Source organism: Ochotona curzoniae, unplaced genomic scaffold, assembly GCF_017591425.1.
Source record: "Ochotona curzoniae isolate NIBS_2020 unplaced genomic scaffold, NIBS_Ocur_1.0 scaffold_4763, whole genome shotgun sequence".
Lineage (NCBI taxonomy): Eukaryota > Metazoa > Chordata > Mammalia > Lagomorpha > Ochotonidae > Ochotona > Ochotona curzoniae.
The window spans coordinates 3,303,900-3,322,429 of record NW_024467123.1 but is presented as its reverse complement, the minus strand read 5'-3'; the positions used below and the strand labels follow the sequence as shown (position 1 = coordinate 3,322,429).

Genomic DNA, 18,530 nt, shown 5'->3' with positions numbered 1-18,530 from the left:
GTAGAGCAGCCGGGACTCGAACTAGCACCCAAATAGGATGTTGGTGTCACAGCTACTTCACAGAACAAAAGTCTGGAATCTGTAGATGCCTAAACGACATAACCCGAAAGGAAGGCGAGCAAACACAGCCCTGTGACGTAATTTGAGAAAGCCGGTCTCCTACAAATATTAGGACATGCAGCCACGACAAGGGACTTGTGGAAAGGGATGTTCAGCATTGCGGAATATTTATAGAACTTCATGAATTTCGACAGACACTAAAGAATCCATATCAGCATTATCCAACCTCAGTGCATTAAAACGAGACATCAAGAAAACACAGCCAAAAGAAAAGGCCACACACTCTTTTTTAAAAGGTTTATATCATTTTTTTCAAAGAAGAGGAAAGAACTATTTATTTACACTTGAAATTCAGAGCCTACCTTCCCCAACACACACACACACAATCTTCCACTTGCTGGTTCATTCCCCAAAGGACACAGTGGCCATGAAGCCAGGAGCTTCTTCCAGGTCTCCCACATGGGTGCAGGGGCTCAAGGCCCTGGTCTAGTGTTTTGGCTGAATGCGGTAAGCCACGTAGAATCTTGGTTTCCCAGATAGTCACTGGTTCAAGTCCTAGCTGTTCCACTTCTGACTTAGCTCTCTGCCAAGGCACCAGGGGAAGCAGCAGAAGTTGGCCAAATGCCTGTGTCCCTGTCACCTGCATGGGAGATCTGGATGGAGTTCCTGGCTCCTGGCTTCAGCGTCTGAAATCTAACATAGCCACCACCCTGCCCCTTGGCTGTCCCGAGCTGGCTTTTCCTCTCCCAGTCTGTCATTGTTACTCTTCTTGGCAGAAATGCAGGTGGAACGACCTGCAGTTGGCTCTTGGCGCCTACAGGGGGCAGTGCCTGGGGCACTGAGAGCACCTCCAGGTAGCCGGACCAGAGCCACTGTGCTGCTCTGACTCCAATCTCCCCAGCACGTGTGTGTGTGTGTGTGTGTGTGTGTGTGTGTGTGTGTGTGTGTGTGTGAGGGGGTGTTAACAGCATGCCCTGCGTGTACAAGAGAAACTGGGCTCTTTCTGAGTTCTTTCTGTATTAACTGAGCGGACCATGGCATGGTCCTGACTCCCATAATGGGTGCACCCCACGGCTGAGAGGGAGGGTCAGCTCCACCCCAACACAGGTGGAATGGCTTTATTTGTCATGCCACCACCAGCCCCCGGCCCAGTTCAACAGTCTGCAGTGCAGACAGGCTGCGGGCCCCGCCCTGGGACGTGCTGCCAAAAAACGCGGCAGATGCACGTTGCAAGGTTCTCAACAAACTGTGGGGTCTTAGATCAAGGCCTTGGCAGGTGAAGGCTCCCTGGCCTGGGCTCCATCTCTGCCTCCAAGACGGTCCCGTGTGTTCCCGAAGGAGGAGACTGCTGTATATTCACACAGGGGAAGGCAAGAGGATTGCAAGTGAGGATGGAGCCGGCTCCCTCCAGCTCTCGTACTTGTATGTTTCATTTTACTTTGTTTTTATTTTATGTTATTTGGAGGGATTGGGAAGGAGACAGAAGCACTTCCATCTGCTGGTTCACTTCCCAGATGCCCACAGCTGCGGGGCCCAGCCGGGAGCCGAACACTGAGTGAGCACTCTATGGCACGCGGCTACCTTAACCGCTGGACCTCACCCCTCAGTTCTTGGACAAGATGCTGGTGCTGATGCAAGAGGTGGAGCCCTTGTGGCCCAAAGCCCTAGCCAGGCCCCGCATCCTAATTGGTGTCAGGGACGTCAGTCATGCCAGCAGTGCTGGCATCCCATCCGAATATTGATTCAAGTCCTGCTGCTCCACTTGCGATCCAGACCCCTACTAACGTGGGTGGGAAAGCACTGGAAGATGGCCTAAAGCCTTGGGACCCCGCACCCACAGGAGAGACCCAGAGAAGCTCCTGGCTTTAGACGAGCACAACTCCAGCCATTGTGGCCATTCAGGAAGGGAACCAGAGGATAGCTCTCTCTGTAATACTGTCTTGCAAATAAATAAAACAAACCTATATTTGTGCTATTACTTTGTTGCATTTAAAAAAATTTTTTAAAAGATTTTTATTCTTAATTTTTATTGAAAAGTTAGATATACAGAGGAGGAGAGACAGAGAGGAAGATCTTCCATCCTCTGGTTCACTCCCTAATGTGACTACAACAGCCAGAGCTGCCAATTCACTTCCACATGGCTGCAGGGTCCCAAGGCTTTGGGCCGTCCTCGACTGCTTTCTCAGGCCACAAGCAGGGAGCTGGATGGGAAGTGGGACTGCTGGGATTAGAACTGGCATCCACATGGGATCCTGGCATGTTCAAGGTGAGGACTTTAGCCACTAGGCCACCGCACTGGGCCTGCCGGCTCCTCTTCTAATTCAATGTCCTGCTAGGGCACACCCTGGGAAGCAGAGATGATGGCTCAGGAGCTTGGGGTCCTGGCACCAGTGTGAAAGACCTAGAATAAGTGTCTGACTCAGCCCTGTTGCTGGAGACATTCGTGGAGTAAACCAGTAGATGGAGCATCTCTCTCCTCTCTGTTTTTCCAACGAAGAAGAAGATGATAAATCCATGCATATGAGGAGCAAGTCAAAAAGCTCACGGAAAACATATATTATGAAAAGACTGCTCATTGATTTCAACTTTTTTTGCACGAAAAAATAAATTTACCTTATAAGCATTTATCTATCCATTTATTTGTTTAGTTATTTCTGTACATTTCAAAGCTGGAGATTGACAGAGCCATTAGCTACTGGTTCACTCTGCAGATACCTACAACAGGCAGGGCTGGGTCAGGCTGAAGCCAGGAGCCTGGGACTTCTTCTGGGTCTCCCACACGGGTGACAGAGATGAAAGTGCTTAGACCATCACCTGCTGCTCCCCCAGCCTCCCTCCTTCCCTCTCTCCTCCAGAGTGTGCATGAGCCAGATGGAATCCTAACTGCTGTGCCCCCAACTTATTTTATTTAAAGACTTGTTTTTATTGAAAAGATAGATACACAGAGAGGAGGAGATACAGAGAGAAAGATCTTCTGTCCATTGATTCACTCCCAAAGTGGCCCAACAGCTAGAGCTGAGCTGATCAGAAGCCAGGAACCAGGAGCTTTCCCTGGGTCTCCCAGGGGGTTGCAGGGTCCCAAGGCTTTGGGCCATCCTCCACTGCTTTCCCAGGCCACAAGCAGGGAGCTGGATGGGAAGTGGGGCAGCCAGGACATGAACCAGCGCCCACATGGGATTCTGGTGCATGCAAGGCGAGGATTTAGCCACTAGGACATCACAAAAGGCCCTAAATTTATTTTTAATTCCCCTTTCTGCAAACCTTTAGGTTCCCTCTTACTGCACCTGTGGCACTGTGTTTGAACTAGGAGACAAGCAGTGGTTGCCTGCCTCCATGGAAGCATGAGCTCCAGTTACAGAGCACAGTCCTGCCGTCCAAGACGAAGGACTGGGAGAATTTGCTAGATGTTTCCCACACACTTCTGCCTTCAGTTCCTCTCAAGTTCCTGCCTTCGGTCCTGGGCTCCAGGATACGGGGCAGTACCCAGGCAGCAAGTGGCACATGTAGAACCTACAGCCTGAGCTAGAATCTGCAAAGAGAGCCCACCTTTCCCTCCAGCATGACACCTGCCCACCTTGGTCTTCTGAGACAGGGTGCTGGGACTGCCAACTTCAGGGGCTTCTCCCTCACAAGAGCAGCTCGGACCACCTGCAGGGACCTCCGTTACTCCTGGGCCAGGGGGCTGCTTGGATAGGTAAACCTCGGGCCCAAGGCCTCCCCAAGAAAGCAATAGCAAAGCTTTGAACTCACGCTACTTCTGCACCATCTGAAACTCACAGTCCCCTTGAAAAAAAAAAAAGTATTTTTTATTCTGTTGAAATATTGGATGTGGGGCCAGCCACATGTATAGTAGGTGAAGCCTTTACTCATTTTGCCAGCATGCCATGTGGGCACCGGTTGCAGTCCCAGCTGCTCACCTTTCAAACCAGCTTCCTGCAGATGTTCCCGGGAAGGTCACGGAAGTCCGTAGGCTCCTGCACTTACATGGAAGACGCAGATGAAGCTCCTGGCTCCCAGCTTCAGACCAGCCCAGTTCTGACCACTGTGGCCATTTGGGGAGTGAACTAGCAGATTGAAGATCTCTTTCTCTCTCTCCCTCTCTCCACCCTCTCTCTTTCCTTCTTTCTCGTCCTAGCACCAAGCTGTTGTCTGCTTCTTCATGGAATTAAGAATAGCATCTGAAATGGTGTCCAAATGACTCCATAATATTATGTTTTTCAAGTTTCCTAAAACCGGGGCCTGAGTTGTGGTGCAATGGGTTAAGCTGATTTTTATGACACTCGCACCTCACATCGGAGTGCTGATTTGAGTCCCAGCTGCTCCAGGTCCAATCCAGCTCCCTGCTAGTGGCCCGAGAAGGAGGCATAGGTTGGCTCAGGTACTCTGGGTCCTGCCGCCAAGTGTGAGCCCTGCATGGAGTTCCAGATTCCTGGTTTTGGCTTCGGCCAGTCCTGGCAGCTGCAGCCATTGGGGTTGAACCAGCAGATGGAAGATATTTTCTCTCTCTGTCACTCTCTCTCTGTGTCTCTCTGTTCAACCTAGCCTTTCAAATAAATAAATCTTTAAAAACATGTCACAAAACTGTTATTTCTGCCTAAAGACTAGCGCCTGCATTTGTGTCTCCACGTTACACTGTCCCTCTAAAAAAGAGGGAGGCTGATCTCCAACAAGCTGTCTCCACATCGGGTAATTTTTTTAGGACAGTTACAGGAGGGTCAAAGATGCTTCCAAGCATGGAATTTTCTGCTGGGCGAGTCTGGGAGGTGATGCGTCCCCTCCACCCTGTGTTTCGTGCGGTTATACCCCGTGCGTCATCCTCTTTCCGGAAGTACAGGAGGATGCTTGCGCAGGGGACCGAGCCCAGCGATAATGAGACTGCCTGTAAGTGTTCCCTCAAAACTTGAAGTGAACCTGTGGCTGAGGTTGCAGAGTTCAAGTGCGCTCTCGGGGCTGGTGCCCCGGCGGATGTGGGCAAAAAGCAGAAGTGGTCTCGCTTCGCTGCCCCTTCCCCTCACTGCCCCTTCCCCTCCTTCAGAATCAGCCAGCCCCTGCAGAGGCAACCGGGGCTGGCAGCTTCCTGGGCAAGCCCCTCTTTGGGTGAGTGGGTGGCTCAAAGTGGTCTGAGCCACGTGTGGTGTTGGGAGTGGACTGTGGCTGTCACAACCAGGGCTGGACCAGGCTAGGAGCCTGGAACTCTATCCCAGTGGGTGGCCGGGTCCTCAGCACATGGGCCATTCTCTGCTGCTTTCCCAGGTGCATTAGCAGGAAGCTGTATTGGAAGTGGAGTTGCTGGGATTTGAACCAGAGTTCATACGACACAGCAGGCAGTGGTTTAACTAGCTGTCCCACAATGCTAGTCCATACATTTATTTATTTTCCACGAACTTTCTGAGGTCATATCTAAGTTGATTATGAATCTTACTGATATGATGGCTGTGTGAGGCACACTTTCCAAATAATAATAAAATGTAGACCCCTATGCTAAAACTGTCATGAGACTCAATGGGCTCTTAGAGAATTGCTTTCTTTAATTTCTGCTAAACTTTTGTAGGTGTGGCCAGCTTAAGGTCTCAACTGACAAATGCAGTCTCCCCACCCCCAGCCCTTCCCCCCTGCCATCTACAAAGCCGTCTCCAGTGTCTTCATAGTCACGAAGTCTGATGTGGAGTGTGTGGTTAAGCGAGTCCTTAATCTCACACAGATTATGTTCATGAAACCAAAGCAACTTTGAGCTTTAGCATTATGCTCTATGTGTCAGGCATCACTCCTTAGTCAAGTGTGAGCAATTACTGTCTTTCAAATACTAAAGCAAAATACTCTCCATCTTCGATGCTGTTTCCCACGTAAGGACCAGAGTAACACCACAGTTTAAGTTTAATCTACATTTTAAACATTGTCTCTATGGCAACCAACGAAACCATAAAGGCAGCACTTGTTTGTACCAAGTTTCAATTTCCATGGTGTGAATTCTCTCTCCATGGATAAATTTAAAAGAATTTAAAAGGGAGATAGAGATAGAAAAGGGATTGAGGAGAGAGAAAAAGAGAGAGAGAGACACACACAATCTGTTGCTTCATTCTCCAAAAGTTGACACTGGGAGCTGGGAACCTGACATGAAGCCAACTCCCTGAGTTATTTCGTTCCTTCTCTGGGCTGCCAGAGTGGAAAGAGCCAGGCAGGTGCCAGAGCTGGTATCAAATCCTAATTATTTTTTCACCAAATTTAACTTATCTTTCAGTTTCATAAACTTTTTAAGTTCCTTCAAAAATTCAATTTTTTTTCTGCTTTATATTAACCAAGTAGATGCTCAGTTTGATAAGTTGTGTCCTAGAAATCATGGTATCATCAATGCTATTTATGCTCTAGGTTTTAGAGTTGATTCACAGACAAGGCAAATGTGACACTTCCTGCTGGCTGACACAAATATTTTAGCCCACACATATAAATATAACGAGATACACAGACACGAAGAGGAAAAGGGAAGAACCAGTGTCTAACTTTCTTAGCAGTCAGTGTCTTAATTTGATGCCATAAATTCTTCAAAGCCATAGAAGTTACTGGAGTGGACACTTCACCTGCAAGCTCCGGGTTCCTATATGGGTGCCATTTCAGTGTACCAGCTGCTCTACTTCCAGCCTAGCTCTCCACTAAAGCACCTGGGAAAACAGTAGAGGATGGCCCAAGTACTTGGGCCCCTGCACCCATGTGGGAGACTCAGAAGAAACTCCTAACTCCTGGCTTTGGATTGGCTCAGCTCTGGCCGTTGCAGCCATTTGGGGAGTGAGTCAGCAGATAGAAGATCTTTCTGTCTCTTCTCTGAAAATCTGCCTTTCAGATAAAAATAAATACATCTTTTTTTTTAAAAAAAGAAGTTACTAGAAAGGTGTTGAAAACACTAGGACCAGGTTTGAAGACTAGAATAAGAACATAATGATAAACTAGAAAGGAGAGAAGACAGGTTACCATGCTAATTTTTTTTTTAACTTTTCTTGCCTGGAGGTCAAAGGTATTGTTTAAGGAAAGTAAACCCTAAGGGAATTTAGGTAAAGTTGAAATGGTATCCACCAGAGGCGCTAAACACAATCCCTCTTAGCGGATGGTTTGAGTAGGTGGAAAATGTGGTCCAAAGAGCAACTGGTGTTCGTATTGATGGTTGTTGGTCATGAGCAGGGATGGTGCAGAAACATCCCAACCAAACCACGGCAACAGTGAATAGAGCGACACTTGTTCCCCCAAGCCTGGGTGCAGCGTGATTGGCCCTTCCATGAATGCAAGCATCCCGGGAGGGGTGATGTCACTGCATTCCTCTCTCCAATAGCTGTGGCTTCCAGCTACCCCCAACCCTACCCCACTCTCCCCGCTCTGTCCTTTACCTGTCAACACTATCAATATTCCCAATGTGCTCAGCAGTGCCCCTTGCCATGCGGTGCATACCTATGCTGTAATCCTTGTCTCCCCAACTTGTGCATTCACAAGGGTGAAGGCTTAGTGAGGCTACAGCTTGCAACATCTGGAGTTCCCAGATCCTCCTTTTGTGCAGGAAGGACTGGAGCAGTCAAATCAGTGTCGCCCACATCGCCCCTCTCCCACCCTGCCCCTAGAAATGGGATGCTTCCTGCAGCCCAGGTGGCAATGCTGAGGGTCTCGGTCTCCTTTGGAAAGCAGGTGCTGCAGCACTGAACAGGTGGGCCACCTTCCCCAGGGACCCCAGGGTGCAGGGCTGGGACCAGGAAGGCATTTTCTTTTCTCTCCTGTGTGTCCCTGGAGGCCTCTGGTGATACGCTGAGAAGTCACTGAAGTATCCCCAAGCAGAGGGGCCCCGAGGGATCAGAGGACAGGGCCCTGACCTGCCAGTCTTTTGACACTTCTGTTCTCTTCCCTCTGGAATCAGACCCCTTGGCAACAGCTGCGATTGTCTTTCACCTTCAGGCACAGGTGAGTCACACGCTCAGATCCTCATTCCAATGTTTCTCTCCTGTCCCACTCCCAGTGTGTGTGGTGGCTCTGCCAGCCTTGTGGTGCTCTGGGGAAGGGGACAGCCAAGTTCCGGTTGCCCTCCAGGAGCCACACCTGAGTAGGGGACCCTCAGGAGGTCATAGTGCTGTCAGCAAGGCAGCCACCGAAGCATGGCCCTGGTCCCAACCCCATCTTGGGGCTCCCTGCCTCTATTCCCATGGAAGCCATGGTCCAGAGTGGGCTATGCACAGCACAGAGCCCCAGTTATACCACTCCGGTTAGAGGGGGCCGAGGGAGGTTGTGCCTTGGGACACAGCCTAGCCTGTGCCAGCTGGCATGTCCAGGAACGAAAGTGGCTGCCCCAAGCTGCTTCCAGGGGAGATACTAACCTCACTCACTCAGGCTTCTGTTCTCACCACCCACCCTGCCACCCCTGCCTTCCCAGGGTCCCCAGAAAGCACTGCCACTAACCCGTCACCCTCTGCCAGAACCAGGGTGGTCACTGGCCACTCAACACACCCCTTAGCTGACTGCCAATGGATGGCTGCAAGGCAGCCTCTGTTAGGACACAAACATCAGGCTGGGACCCAGGACTGTGGGGACCACTGAACACACACAGCTCCTCCAAGTCCTCACTCCTCCTTCACAGGGCAGCTGTGATGTGCCGGGCCTCAGGGATTGTTCTAACTGGTGGGTGGGCTGGCCTGCACGGAACTAGGGTGGCTTTGCTGCCATTTTTGTTGACTTCCACTTGCGCCATGTTGAGTCGGCCCAGGGCTTCACTGATCCAGGTCTACACTGCAGGAAAACAAGAGTGTCCTCCTCTGGGGGCCTGGACTCCAGGAGTTTCTCAATGCAAGTGAATAGGGCAAGGAGACTGACGGGGGTTAAGCAGCAAGGGGGTGGGGGACATGAGAACTCACCCTCTGCTCTCACTTTGGCCGAAAGGCTGGCAGGAGAGTAGGGCAGGATGCCTCTCACTCCTGTCTGGCAGTGCACAGAAGTCTCCTGCCAGGAAACTGGCTCCCCCGTTCTGTTTGGGCACTGCTTCCAGAAGATGCAGGAGCCACCAGCCCAAAGGCCACTGCCTGCAGGTGCCCTGTGGCTGTCCTGGGGTGCTGCTTGCCCTGGCTCTGAGCCAGGCCCTCAGTCTGCACACCCCAGGTCCTGGGGTGCCACCCCTTTCTTTCTCTTCCTGCTGAGTCATCTCCTTCTTGGGCCCATGTCTCCTCCATTTCTCTGTGGTGAGAAAGGAAGTAGCTGACTGTCCTTGGGGCTTGGTTGAGGGTCGTCACGTCCTTTTTGCCAATAACAAGGGATATTCCTGGGCCCTCCTTGGCGATGAGAGGCCTGGCCCTAACACATGTTGGCCTCTCCTTGGGAAGACACCAAGCAGCCTTCCATTAGATGCATGTTGGAGGGGCCTCGGCACCTCTTTGCTGTGGCAGACATCCTTCTGCTGCCATCTCAATGTGACTCCACAGGGCCCCCTGGAAGTTGTAGGGGGCAACCCCAGTGCACCAGATGCCCCTCTCCTTACCTCTTCCTGGCAGCTGACTGCTGTGGTGAGCACCGTGTGATGCTGTTGTTCCATTGTGGGTGTATGGGAGATCGCCCCTGGATTTCTGCCTGCCTAACCCATGTGGGAGGCCCTAGGCATTGTGAGGCACATTGTGCCCTTGGTTAACAGACCCCAACATGGCCTGTTCACTGGGCATGCAACAAGAGCGATGGGCTGCACCCCAGTCTCTCTTCCCTACTCTGCTAGGACTTCCTTGGTAAACAACTCTAGGAAGCCAAATGTTGCACTTATCCTGCTTTTCAGCAGGTAACAAGTCTGCCCTGAGATGTAATTTCCTGTGCTTCCTGACCTCTAACTTCATTGGAGGGTCCGGAGAGATAGACATATGTGTTAGCCAGTCGCAATGCTGTTGGCTGAAAGTACTGTTGGGACCACCCTTCGACCTGCTCCCTTCTCCTATATAAGCTTGTGACTTCCCTCACATGGACATCCTTTACCCCCAAGATGGGTGAAACCTAGGTTCAACTGGCCTTGGAATTTTGGAGTTTTATTTATTTTAATTTTTTGAAAGGCATGGAAAGAGAGAGAGATCTTCTATCCATTGATTCACACCCCCCCCCCTTCCCAAATTGTTACAACAGCCAGGGTTGTGCCAGACTAAAACCTGGAGCCTGGAATTCCGTCTGCGTCTCCTTTATGGCTGGCAGGAGCCCTGGCACTCCAGCTCTCGTTTGCTGCCTCTTAGGGTGTATGGCAGTGGGAAGCTGGGATTCAGACTTTGGGTCTCAATCTGATAAGGAATGTGGGCATCCAAGCAGTTGCCTAAACCATTGCTGCCACAGTGCTGGCCTTTGGGTTGTGTTTAGCAGCGCGAAAAGGACCTAATTTTTATTTTTTGTAAATTTATGATGACCTGATCATCGCAATACCACTTAGTAACAATCCTCATCTATTAAGTGATGACTGGGGAAGAAAACATGGTATATACCACCATGGAATGCTACTCAGCTACTAGAAGAATGAAATCCTGTCTTTTTCTTTTGCAACGAGATGGAAACAACTGGACTCCACTATGCTTAGGGAACTAAGCCTGGCTCAGAAAGACAAATATTGTATATTGTCTCTGCTCTGTGGTAACTAATATAGCAGACAGAAAATGTGTGGGAATGTAGCAGTCACTTTTGGGTAGGATTGTCATTTTTAGTTCTTACTGTATCTTAAATTATTTCTTTTTGTTTGAATGATAGATATACAGAGAAAAGGTGAGATAGAAAGACCTTCCGTCCACTAGTTCACTTCCCAAGTGGCCACAATGGCCAGAGCTGAGCTGATTTGAAGCCAGGAGCTTCTTCCAAGTCTGACACACAAGTGTAGGGGCCTAAGGCTTTGCTTAGCTCTTATTTACATTCCATTGGAACCATGGTTTTTGTACTTCTCAATTGTTGAATGTCATGATTAGTGGTGAATTAAGCCTGTGAATGAAGAGTGGATTAAAATTATGTCTGTACAAAGTTGATGCAGAGAGGGGGCGGGAGCAGGGGAGCGAGGGAACTGGGGTCACGTCCTTGGGACTGTACCCATGCAGCCCACACAATCTGCTCTCTTTATATTCATATAGCAACTAAAACGGGAAAACCAGACCCTCTTTCCCCATCAATGTGAGACTTGCTCTTAGTGCCTACCAAATTTGCATATGTCATTGAGGCTATTTCTGGATTTTCTATTCTCTGTCATTTTCAAGGTGACACATTTTCCAAGATAGATTTAGAGGAAATCTTAGTATCTGATAAACCTGGGCCTCCCTTCCTGCTCTGTTTGTTTCTTTCATTTTTTTTTTTAAGTAGCAAGCATGCTAAACACATTTAACCAAAAGCAGTTATGGGGAGAATACTTATCTTCATCTCCAAGAAACTTTTTGCTGTGAAGAAAAATCCTAAACATCTATTATGTAAACATAATGGAATAAGGAACAGACATCTGCCCATCCTCCAACTTCTACCTTGATTAATAGTTCACAATTTTTGCTTTCTTTGTATTCCCCCCATTAATGCTTTTTATTTTTAAAATAGCTATTATTATTTTTTTTTATTGGAAAGTCAGATATACAGAGAGGAGGAGAGACAGACAGGAAGATCTTCCATCTGATGATTCACTCCCCAAGTGGCCACAATGGCCGGAGCTGAGCCAATCCAAAGTCGAGAGTTGGGAGTTTCTTCTGAGTCTCCCACTTGGGTGCAGGGGCCCAAGGCTTTGGGCCGTCCTCAACTGCTTTTTCCAGGCCACAAGCAGGAAGCTGAATGGGAAGCGGGAACCTGTGTCCATATGGGATATTGGAGCGTGCAAGGTGAAGACTTTAGCTGCTAAACTCCTAAGCCAGGCCCTTATGTTTTTTGTTTTTTTTTTGTTTGTTTGTTTGTTTTAATTTAACATCTCATGCAGATTGCAATGCACGCAGGGCAAATGCAGTGGCTCAACTGGCTATTCCTTGGCTTTGTGAGTGCCAGCATTGCATATGGGCACCAGTTCATGTCCCGGCTGCTCCACTTCCCATTCAGTTCCCTGTTTATGACCTGGGAAAGCAGTAGAGGATCACCCAGAGCCTTGGGACCCTGCACCCACATGTGAGACCTGGAAGAAACTCCTGGCTCTGAATTGGCTCAGCTGTGGCCATTGCAGCCATTTAGGGAGCGAACCAGCAGATGGAAGATCTTTCTGTTTCTCTTATTCTACATATATCTGCCTTTCCCTTAAAAATAGAAAAAAAAATTAAAAAGTAATAAATCTTTTTTTAAAGAAAAGAAATGCACCAGTATTATTTGTACAAATTCTATCTCTGTGACCCGCATTCCTGTAAAGATACTAAATGGTTTTTTCTTCACCTTTTATTTATACTTTGAAGAAAATCACTGCTTCAGTTTTTTTCACCAAAGATTTTTTTTTTTTAAAGATTCATGTTATTTTTTTTGAAAGACAAAGTGACGCAGAGTCATCTTCCATCCACAGGTTCACTCCCCAGCCACAACAGATGCGGCTAGGTGAGGCTGAATTCAGCAGCCTGGAATCCCTCCCAGGATCTTTCATGTGGTTGGCGGGGGCTCAAGCACATGGGCCATCCTCTGCTGCCTTCCCAGGGGCATTAGCAGGAAGCTGGATCAGAAGAAGTGGAGCAGCTGGGACTGCAGATGGTATCCGTGCTACAACTCTGGCCCCTTCACAAAAATCTTCCTGGAATGTTCACAGATGTGGTGTCCCAGCATGCATTATTTTCTGTGTAGTGCTTTCCACTCAAGCAGGCTTGTGAGACACATCCATGTTAGGGAGAGTACTGACAGTGTGTTCTTTTGACTGCTGAGTTGAATATACCTGATTTGCTCATACAGCGGGCACTGACGGATACCTGAGCTGCTACTGGTCATCACTTCTGGGAATACAGCTGCTGGGGCATGCTCATGCCACGTGTGTGTGTGTGTGTGTGTGTGTGTGTGTGTGTGTGTGTGTGCTGTGATTCCACTTGGGAGGAAATACACACTCACTTGCTGAGAAACTGCTCAAGTGTTGACAAAGGCAGCTGTGTCACTGCACATTTCTACAGCGATGTCTGGTGTGCCAGGCACTCCTCAGCTTCACCGTCATTTAACGTTGATCACCTCTTGCATGTCCAGCTTTTGGAGTGGGTATGCTGAGATGTCTCCTCCAGGGCCCAGCCTATGGCTTAGTCCCGGCAAATCACTCGACTGATGGAAGTGGTTAGAGTGGTAGCTTAGGGTTCTTGTTTCCCAACTGTTCATTTATTTACTGCCATCTTCTGTGAAGTCAGTGGCAGAGAGAAAGAGAGAGAGAGATTCCTTAAGAACTTTAACATGCTAACATCCAGGTCTGAGTCTAGGAATCCAAAAATTCAGTGGTGTAAGTTCCAGCCCAGCCCGAGTACCAGCTCGGTCAGCTAAGCAGCCAGAATTCCCTCTCAGGCATTCTTTGGTTTCATTCAGGTCTTTGACTGCTGGCATGTGGCCCATGTCCACGAGGGAGGGCCATCTTGGCAGCTGATCAAGCATCCTTCCCAGGAAGAGGCCGTCCTCATGTGAGGGCCAGCAGAGGCAGGATTCTTGGACCGTTGGATTCCATTGTGGTGATGGGGGCAGTTTTACTGCACTTGAGAGTTAAGTAGGGAAGGAGAGATTAAAAGTGTGAGTGTAGGAGAAGCCCAGGGAGAGAGAAAGCCTGGGAGACATTTGCAGTAGAATATGTGCAGTGAGGGCGGAGACATCTCCTTCATTCTTTCCTGTGAAACCGTGAATGGTGGCTACCACGTACTGGCTGCCCACTGGGAGCCTAGGGTGAGAGCAGATTAGACACAGGGACATCCCTTAGAGGCAAGAAGGGAGGTCAGCATGTGACAGGCTCCACACACCGAGACTGCCTGCAGGCGATGTGGGACATCTGCCTGGAAGGGAGGCATAACAAGTGCCCCTGGAGGACACATGTATGCCCTGGCAGTGGCCCATGTGGTCAGAGCCACGATAGTGCCTGTATCTATCCTTGGTGGTCTGGCCTTCTGCTCACCACAGCACACAACTTGGTCATCCTCCCACCACTGCATGCCGTAATGGCATGCATGATAACACAATGGGAATTGGAAAGGGACTAACCACGGATTCTCATTTGTATCTTGGAAGACAGTTGGAGCTTTTCAGACTACTGTATGCCCTGTTTCTTGCCAGCATCCTGCTGTGCTGGGCCTTGCAAGCAACCCTCCCCTTCCCTTCTCCCAGACAGGTGCAACGAGTAATGAGGATCCAGAGGGGATGTTGGTACCAGTGATCCCTACTGGGGAACGGGAATGACACCAGCCCAGGCAATTGGCTCAGATCTCAGGCTGGACAGAACTCCCATTTTGGCTGCTGGCTATTGCCAAATTTGTCTGGTGAATATTGAGGTCATTTTCATCTTTCAACCCTCAGTCATTCTTCCAATGGTGTTGCCTGGTATTCATAGTTCCAGGCGGTTTTGTGAGAGTCAGGCAGATGAGGAGCTAATGGGAGTGTGAAGGATCATGCCAGCTCTTGTCCTTGCTCACAGCCTGGCAGTGACAGTGTATGAGTTTGGAAGTGCTAGCTGGTGCTGGTCTGGATGATGTGACGGACAGGATGGGGAAGGCCTCAACCTGACATAAGCAAAGGAATAAAAATGTGGATACAGTTCAGAGAACTAAATTGTGTTGTCTGCATCTAGTGTTACTCCATAGTGGCCACCTGACCCACAAGACTCTGGATTGGAGACTTGGGCTAGTTTGGGGGAGGGTGGAAGAAAGAATTCAAGTGGGAAGCTCAGAGCTTGGTGGGCAGGCGATGTGGAGGCATACAGTACAGAAGCATCCCTGGTGAGAGCAACTACTGGTCTCCTTTATCAGAGACCAGGCGCCATGCACCAGTGGTCACATGACAGAGGGGAGTGAGTGGCGGCCACAGACGTCACCTCTGTGCCACTGGGCAGTACTTTCCCTTTTTGTCCTCGGGGCCCCACCCAGCACCAGTGGACCGCTGAGCATCCAACCTCAAGGGACTCATAGCACCCGAGTCACTCTGCACTGGGCTCACACGGCCACGCTGTTGGCTGGGGTTGAGCAGAGTCAGGCATCTTCCGACTCCCCACTTCTGCTTTCTCCAGGAAACAAGCAGCAGGCCCCGGAGCAAGTGATTCATACTGAAACGGCGTTGCTGAAGGCGAACTATGCCACTGCCAGCCCACTCCGCCTCCCTGGAGCCCCGGGGGGCCGCCAAGTGCAGCCGGAGATGAGGGTGTCCGTGCCATCTGACCTCAGCGGGCTCTGACTGCCACCTGGCCAGGTAGGCTTGCTGCTCTCAGGCGAGCTGGGCCATGCAGGGGTGGGAGTGGAGGGGCTCTTGTGTCAGTGTGAGGCCTACCAGCTCTGCCATCCCGGAAACTGATGAGAAAGGGAGCTCCTGTGAGCCCCAGGACCTGGTCCCTCTCTGTGGATGTGGTACAGGAGGTGAGCTGAGCAGCCGGAAGTGTGTGTCATGTCAGTGGCCTCTGATGAAGCCCTGTGGCCGTTGCTGTTGACCTGCACCGTGCTGGGCTCCGGCACTGCTCCTTCTCTGATCACTGGTCAAGGCCTTGCACGGAGTTCCACTGAGAAAGGTGATGCAGAGGTCTCTGCCAGGGATGCATGCTATCTGAGATGCAGAGAGGTCACTGACTGTGAGGGTCCTCCCTCCAGCAGACCCCCCACCCTTGCCAACCTGGGCAGTCCTCCAGGAGTGCAGAGTGGTGGCAGGGTTGGGAGGACACACCAGGCTGACTGGTGGGACCGCCGGGCCTGCCCCTTCTCTGGCGTCACTCAGCTGGGGAGTCTGTTAAGTAGGCGACTCCTGGGCCCCACTTCCCTTCTCGGAATCCTCACTTCAGCTTCCAGACGTGGAGACTGAGTAACTGGGCCTGCCTGGCTCACTGAGGAGGTGCTTACTTCTTCTCCCCTCAATCGCTATGGAACCTTCTAGAATGCCCAAGCAATGCTTTGTCTTAATCTGTTGAAGTGCCTGGAAGAACTGATGTGATAACTATGGGTTCATACTTCATTCTGCCTGTTTGTGTATGTGTGTGTGTGTGTGTGTTGATGGGGAAGGCGTATATTGTTGTATTGTTTTGATTTTATTAGGATTCTTTGTGAGGCAGTGGACTTAAGTTACTTTGTAGATATTCAGCTTGAAGTCACTTCCCAGCCAGGTGCTGGCTGGATGAGGCCTTAGGGATCATTGGAGTAGGGTCCTTGGGGCACAGGACCATGGGCTGAATTGGGCTGGGAGGCCAGAGAAGGCTTCTGTCTTTTGAGAAGAGGCCTAAGGGAGGGAAGGCCTGGCGTTTCTGTGGGTATCTGAGGAGGGTACCTGGGTGGGGTGGGGGATGCTGGTGTGGCCATCTTGAGTGAAGGACATGGTTGGGGGAAGGTCAGGGGCCTCTCTGTCTGCTTGTGCTGGAGGATGAGGGCTGTGCTCTTGGGGACTTGGACATCCAGTGTGCCAGGCAGAAAGAGCAACAACACCGTACACCCATGCGGTCACACCTTCACTCTGCTTTTGAGCATCATTCTCGTCTCCTGCGTCCTCAGCACTCTTGTCCACCAGTCTCCTACAGAGGCAGCTCCTGTTGCAAACAGAGGTTTGTTTCTGATTCCACCCCGAGTCTCTAAACTGCTGGATGTGGACTGCTGAGTCTTCCGCATTTGTAACCTCCACAAACAAGGAATTAAATACGCTTAACAACTCAGAGGCTTAAAAGCTTCTTCAATGGTTGCAGGTGTCTGACAGACCGTTGTCTGTTGTGTAATATTCTGCTCCACATTCAGTTTATTTTCCTGAGTGACTATTGATTAGAATGGGGGTTGTTTCTAGTTTTGCCCATTGAAAGAAAGGTTGATAGAATTATTTTCTAAAAGAATTATTATATATTTTTTTAATTTTTGGAGAGAGAGAATGAATATCTTCCAATAACTGGCTCAGCCCTAAAGCTAGTAACCAGGCACTTCATCCAGGTATCTCATGTGGGTGGCAAGCATTTGGGCCATCTTATGTCTCTTTCCTGGGCACATCAGCAGGGCGCTGAATGGGAAGCAGAGCAACCAGGACACGAACTGGTGCACATATGGGACGTTGATATTGCTGGTGGTAGCTTTACGTGCTGTATCACAATATTAGCTTTGGAACTATTCTTGTATAATAGATGCTCATTGTCTATATTTCCATTTGTCTATACATTACACGGTCAACTGTAATCTGAAAATATTATATGGAAGATTCCAGAAATACAAGATTCAAACTTGTAAAAATTGGTTCCGTTACAGTGCATCATTTTCACGGTTCTGTTGTATTATTAATTTTGCCACACTTCTTCCTGTGCCTAATTTGTAAAAGTTTGTCATGGGTGTGTAGAGAGAAGGTTAATTATGGAGTGTATCTGCTTCAGTAGGCTCAGGTTCCTCTGGGGTTCTCGGAACATATTCCCTGATGACAAGTCAGGACGGATGTGCTGTGTGGATGGGTGAGAATTCCTCTAGAGGATAGGTTCTAGGCACAGGGCAGGTGGATCACAAGGAATGTGCATCTTTAGGCTTGCAAAATCGATGCTACCTTTGACTAACTGATCAGCCATGTGCCAAGCTTTCTCTTCACCAAGGCCTAATACTGTGTCAGATGGTTTATTTTTTTGCCTGTTGAGTGGAAATGAAAAGCACTCACTTGTGTTTCAGAGTTGTAGTTCCCAAATTCAGGTTGGGCGTTTCTTAGTGTCTACCTGGATCCCCTTTCCTGTTTCTATCTTTTGCTCACTTCTCTGTAGGGAGTTCTTTCCTTTCTGATACGGATCTGCCGCCGTTCCATAACTAATCTGGTTGTCCATCTTTCCCTCTGATGTTTACTGCAAATAGTTTCCACAGGTTTGGGTCTAATAGCTTCTGTTAATAACTGAACTGGTTAATTCCAAATTAGTTTAACTTCTCCGTCTATTTCTGTATGCATTATCTAAGAAATGTGCCTTCTCTATAAGGTCATGTGTTATTCTTTCATATTATATGAAGTGGTGAAAATTTTGCTTCTCATCTTTAAGATTTGAGTCTGCCAGGAGGTGGTTTTTCTGTATGGTATGAAGTACCAGGTGGTAGTTTTCTTGCCTTGGATAGTTAAAACTCGGTCTCACTATTAAAGAGCACTCTTTACCCACTGAGCTATACTAGCACTGTGATATAAGTCTGTGGCTTGCCTTCTCATTAATCTAAATCTTCTTTAAAGTGTTTAAAATGTTACACATCTCTTCCTAAGAAGGGGTATTTCTGCTACGATTTATTTCTAAATGGTTTGTACTTTGTATTATCACTAAAATGTGTGTGTTTATGTTTTCGTTCTTCTAATATGTGCTTAATTTTGGGAAGATTCATTATGGCTTTCTGATTGGAATAGATTGTGGAGGAGCAAGAGAAAAA

At 49.1% G+C, this 18,530-nt stretch overlaps 1 protein-coding gene across 1 annotated transcript in view; it reads left to right on the top strand.

The window, feature by feature from the left end:
* The first annotated feature begins 15,113 nt into the window (after positions 1–15,113).
* WDFY4 (WDFY family member 4) overlaps positions 15,114–18,530 on the top strand; it is a 227,979-nt gene continuing 224,562 nt past the window's right edge. The window contains exon 1 of the mRNA XM_040970385.1: positions 15,114–15,384. The gene's annotated coding sequence lies outside the window, so the exon portion shown is untranslated. The remainder of the gene's footprint in view (positions 15,385–18,530) is intronic.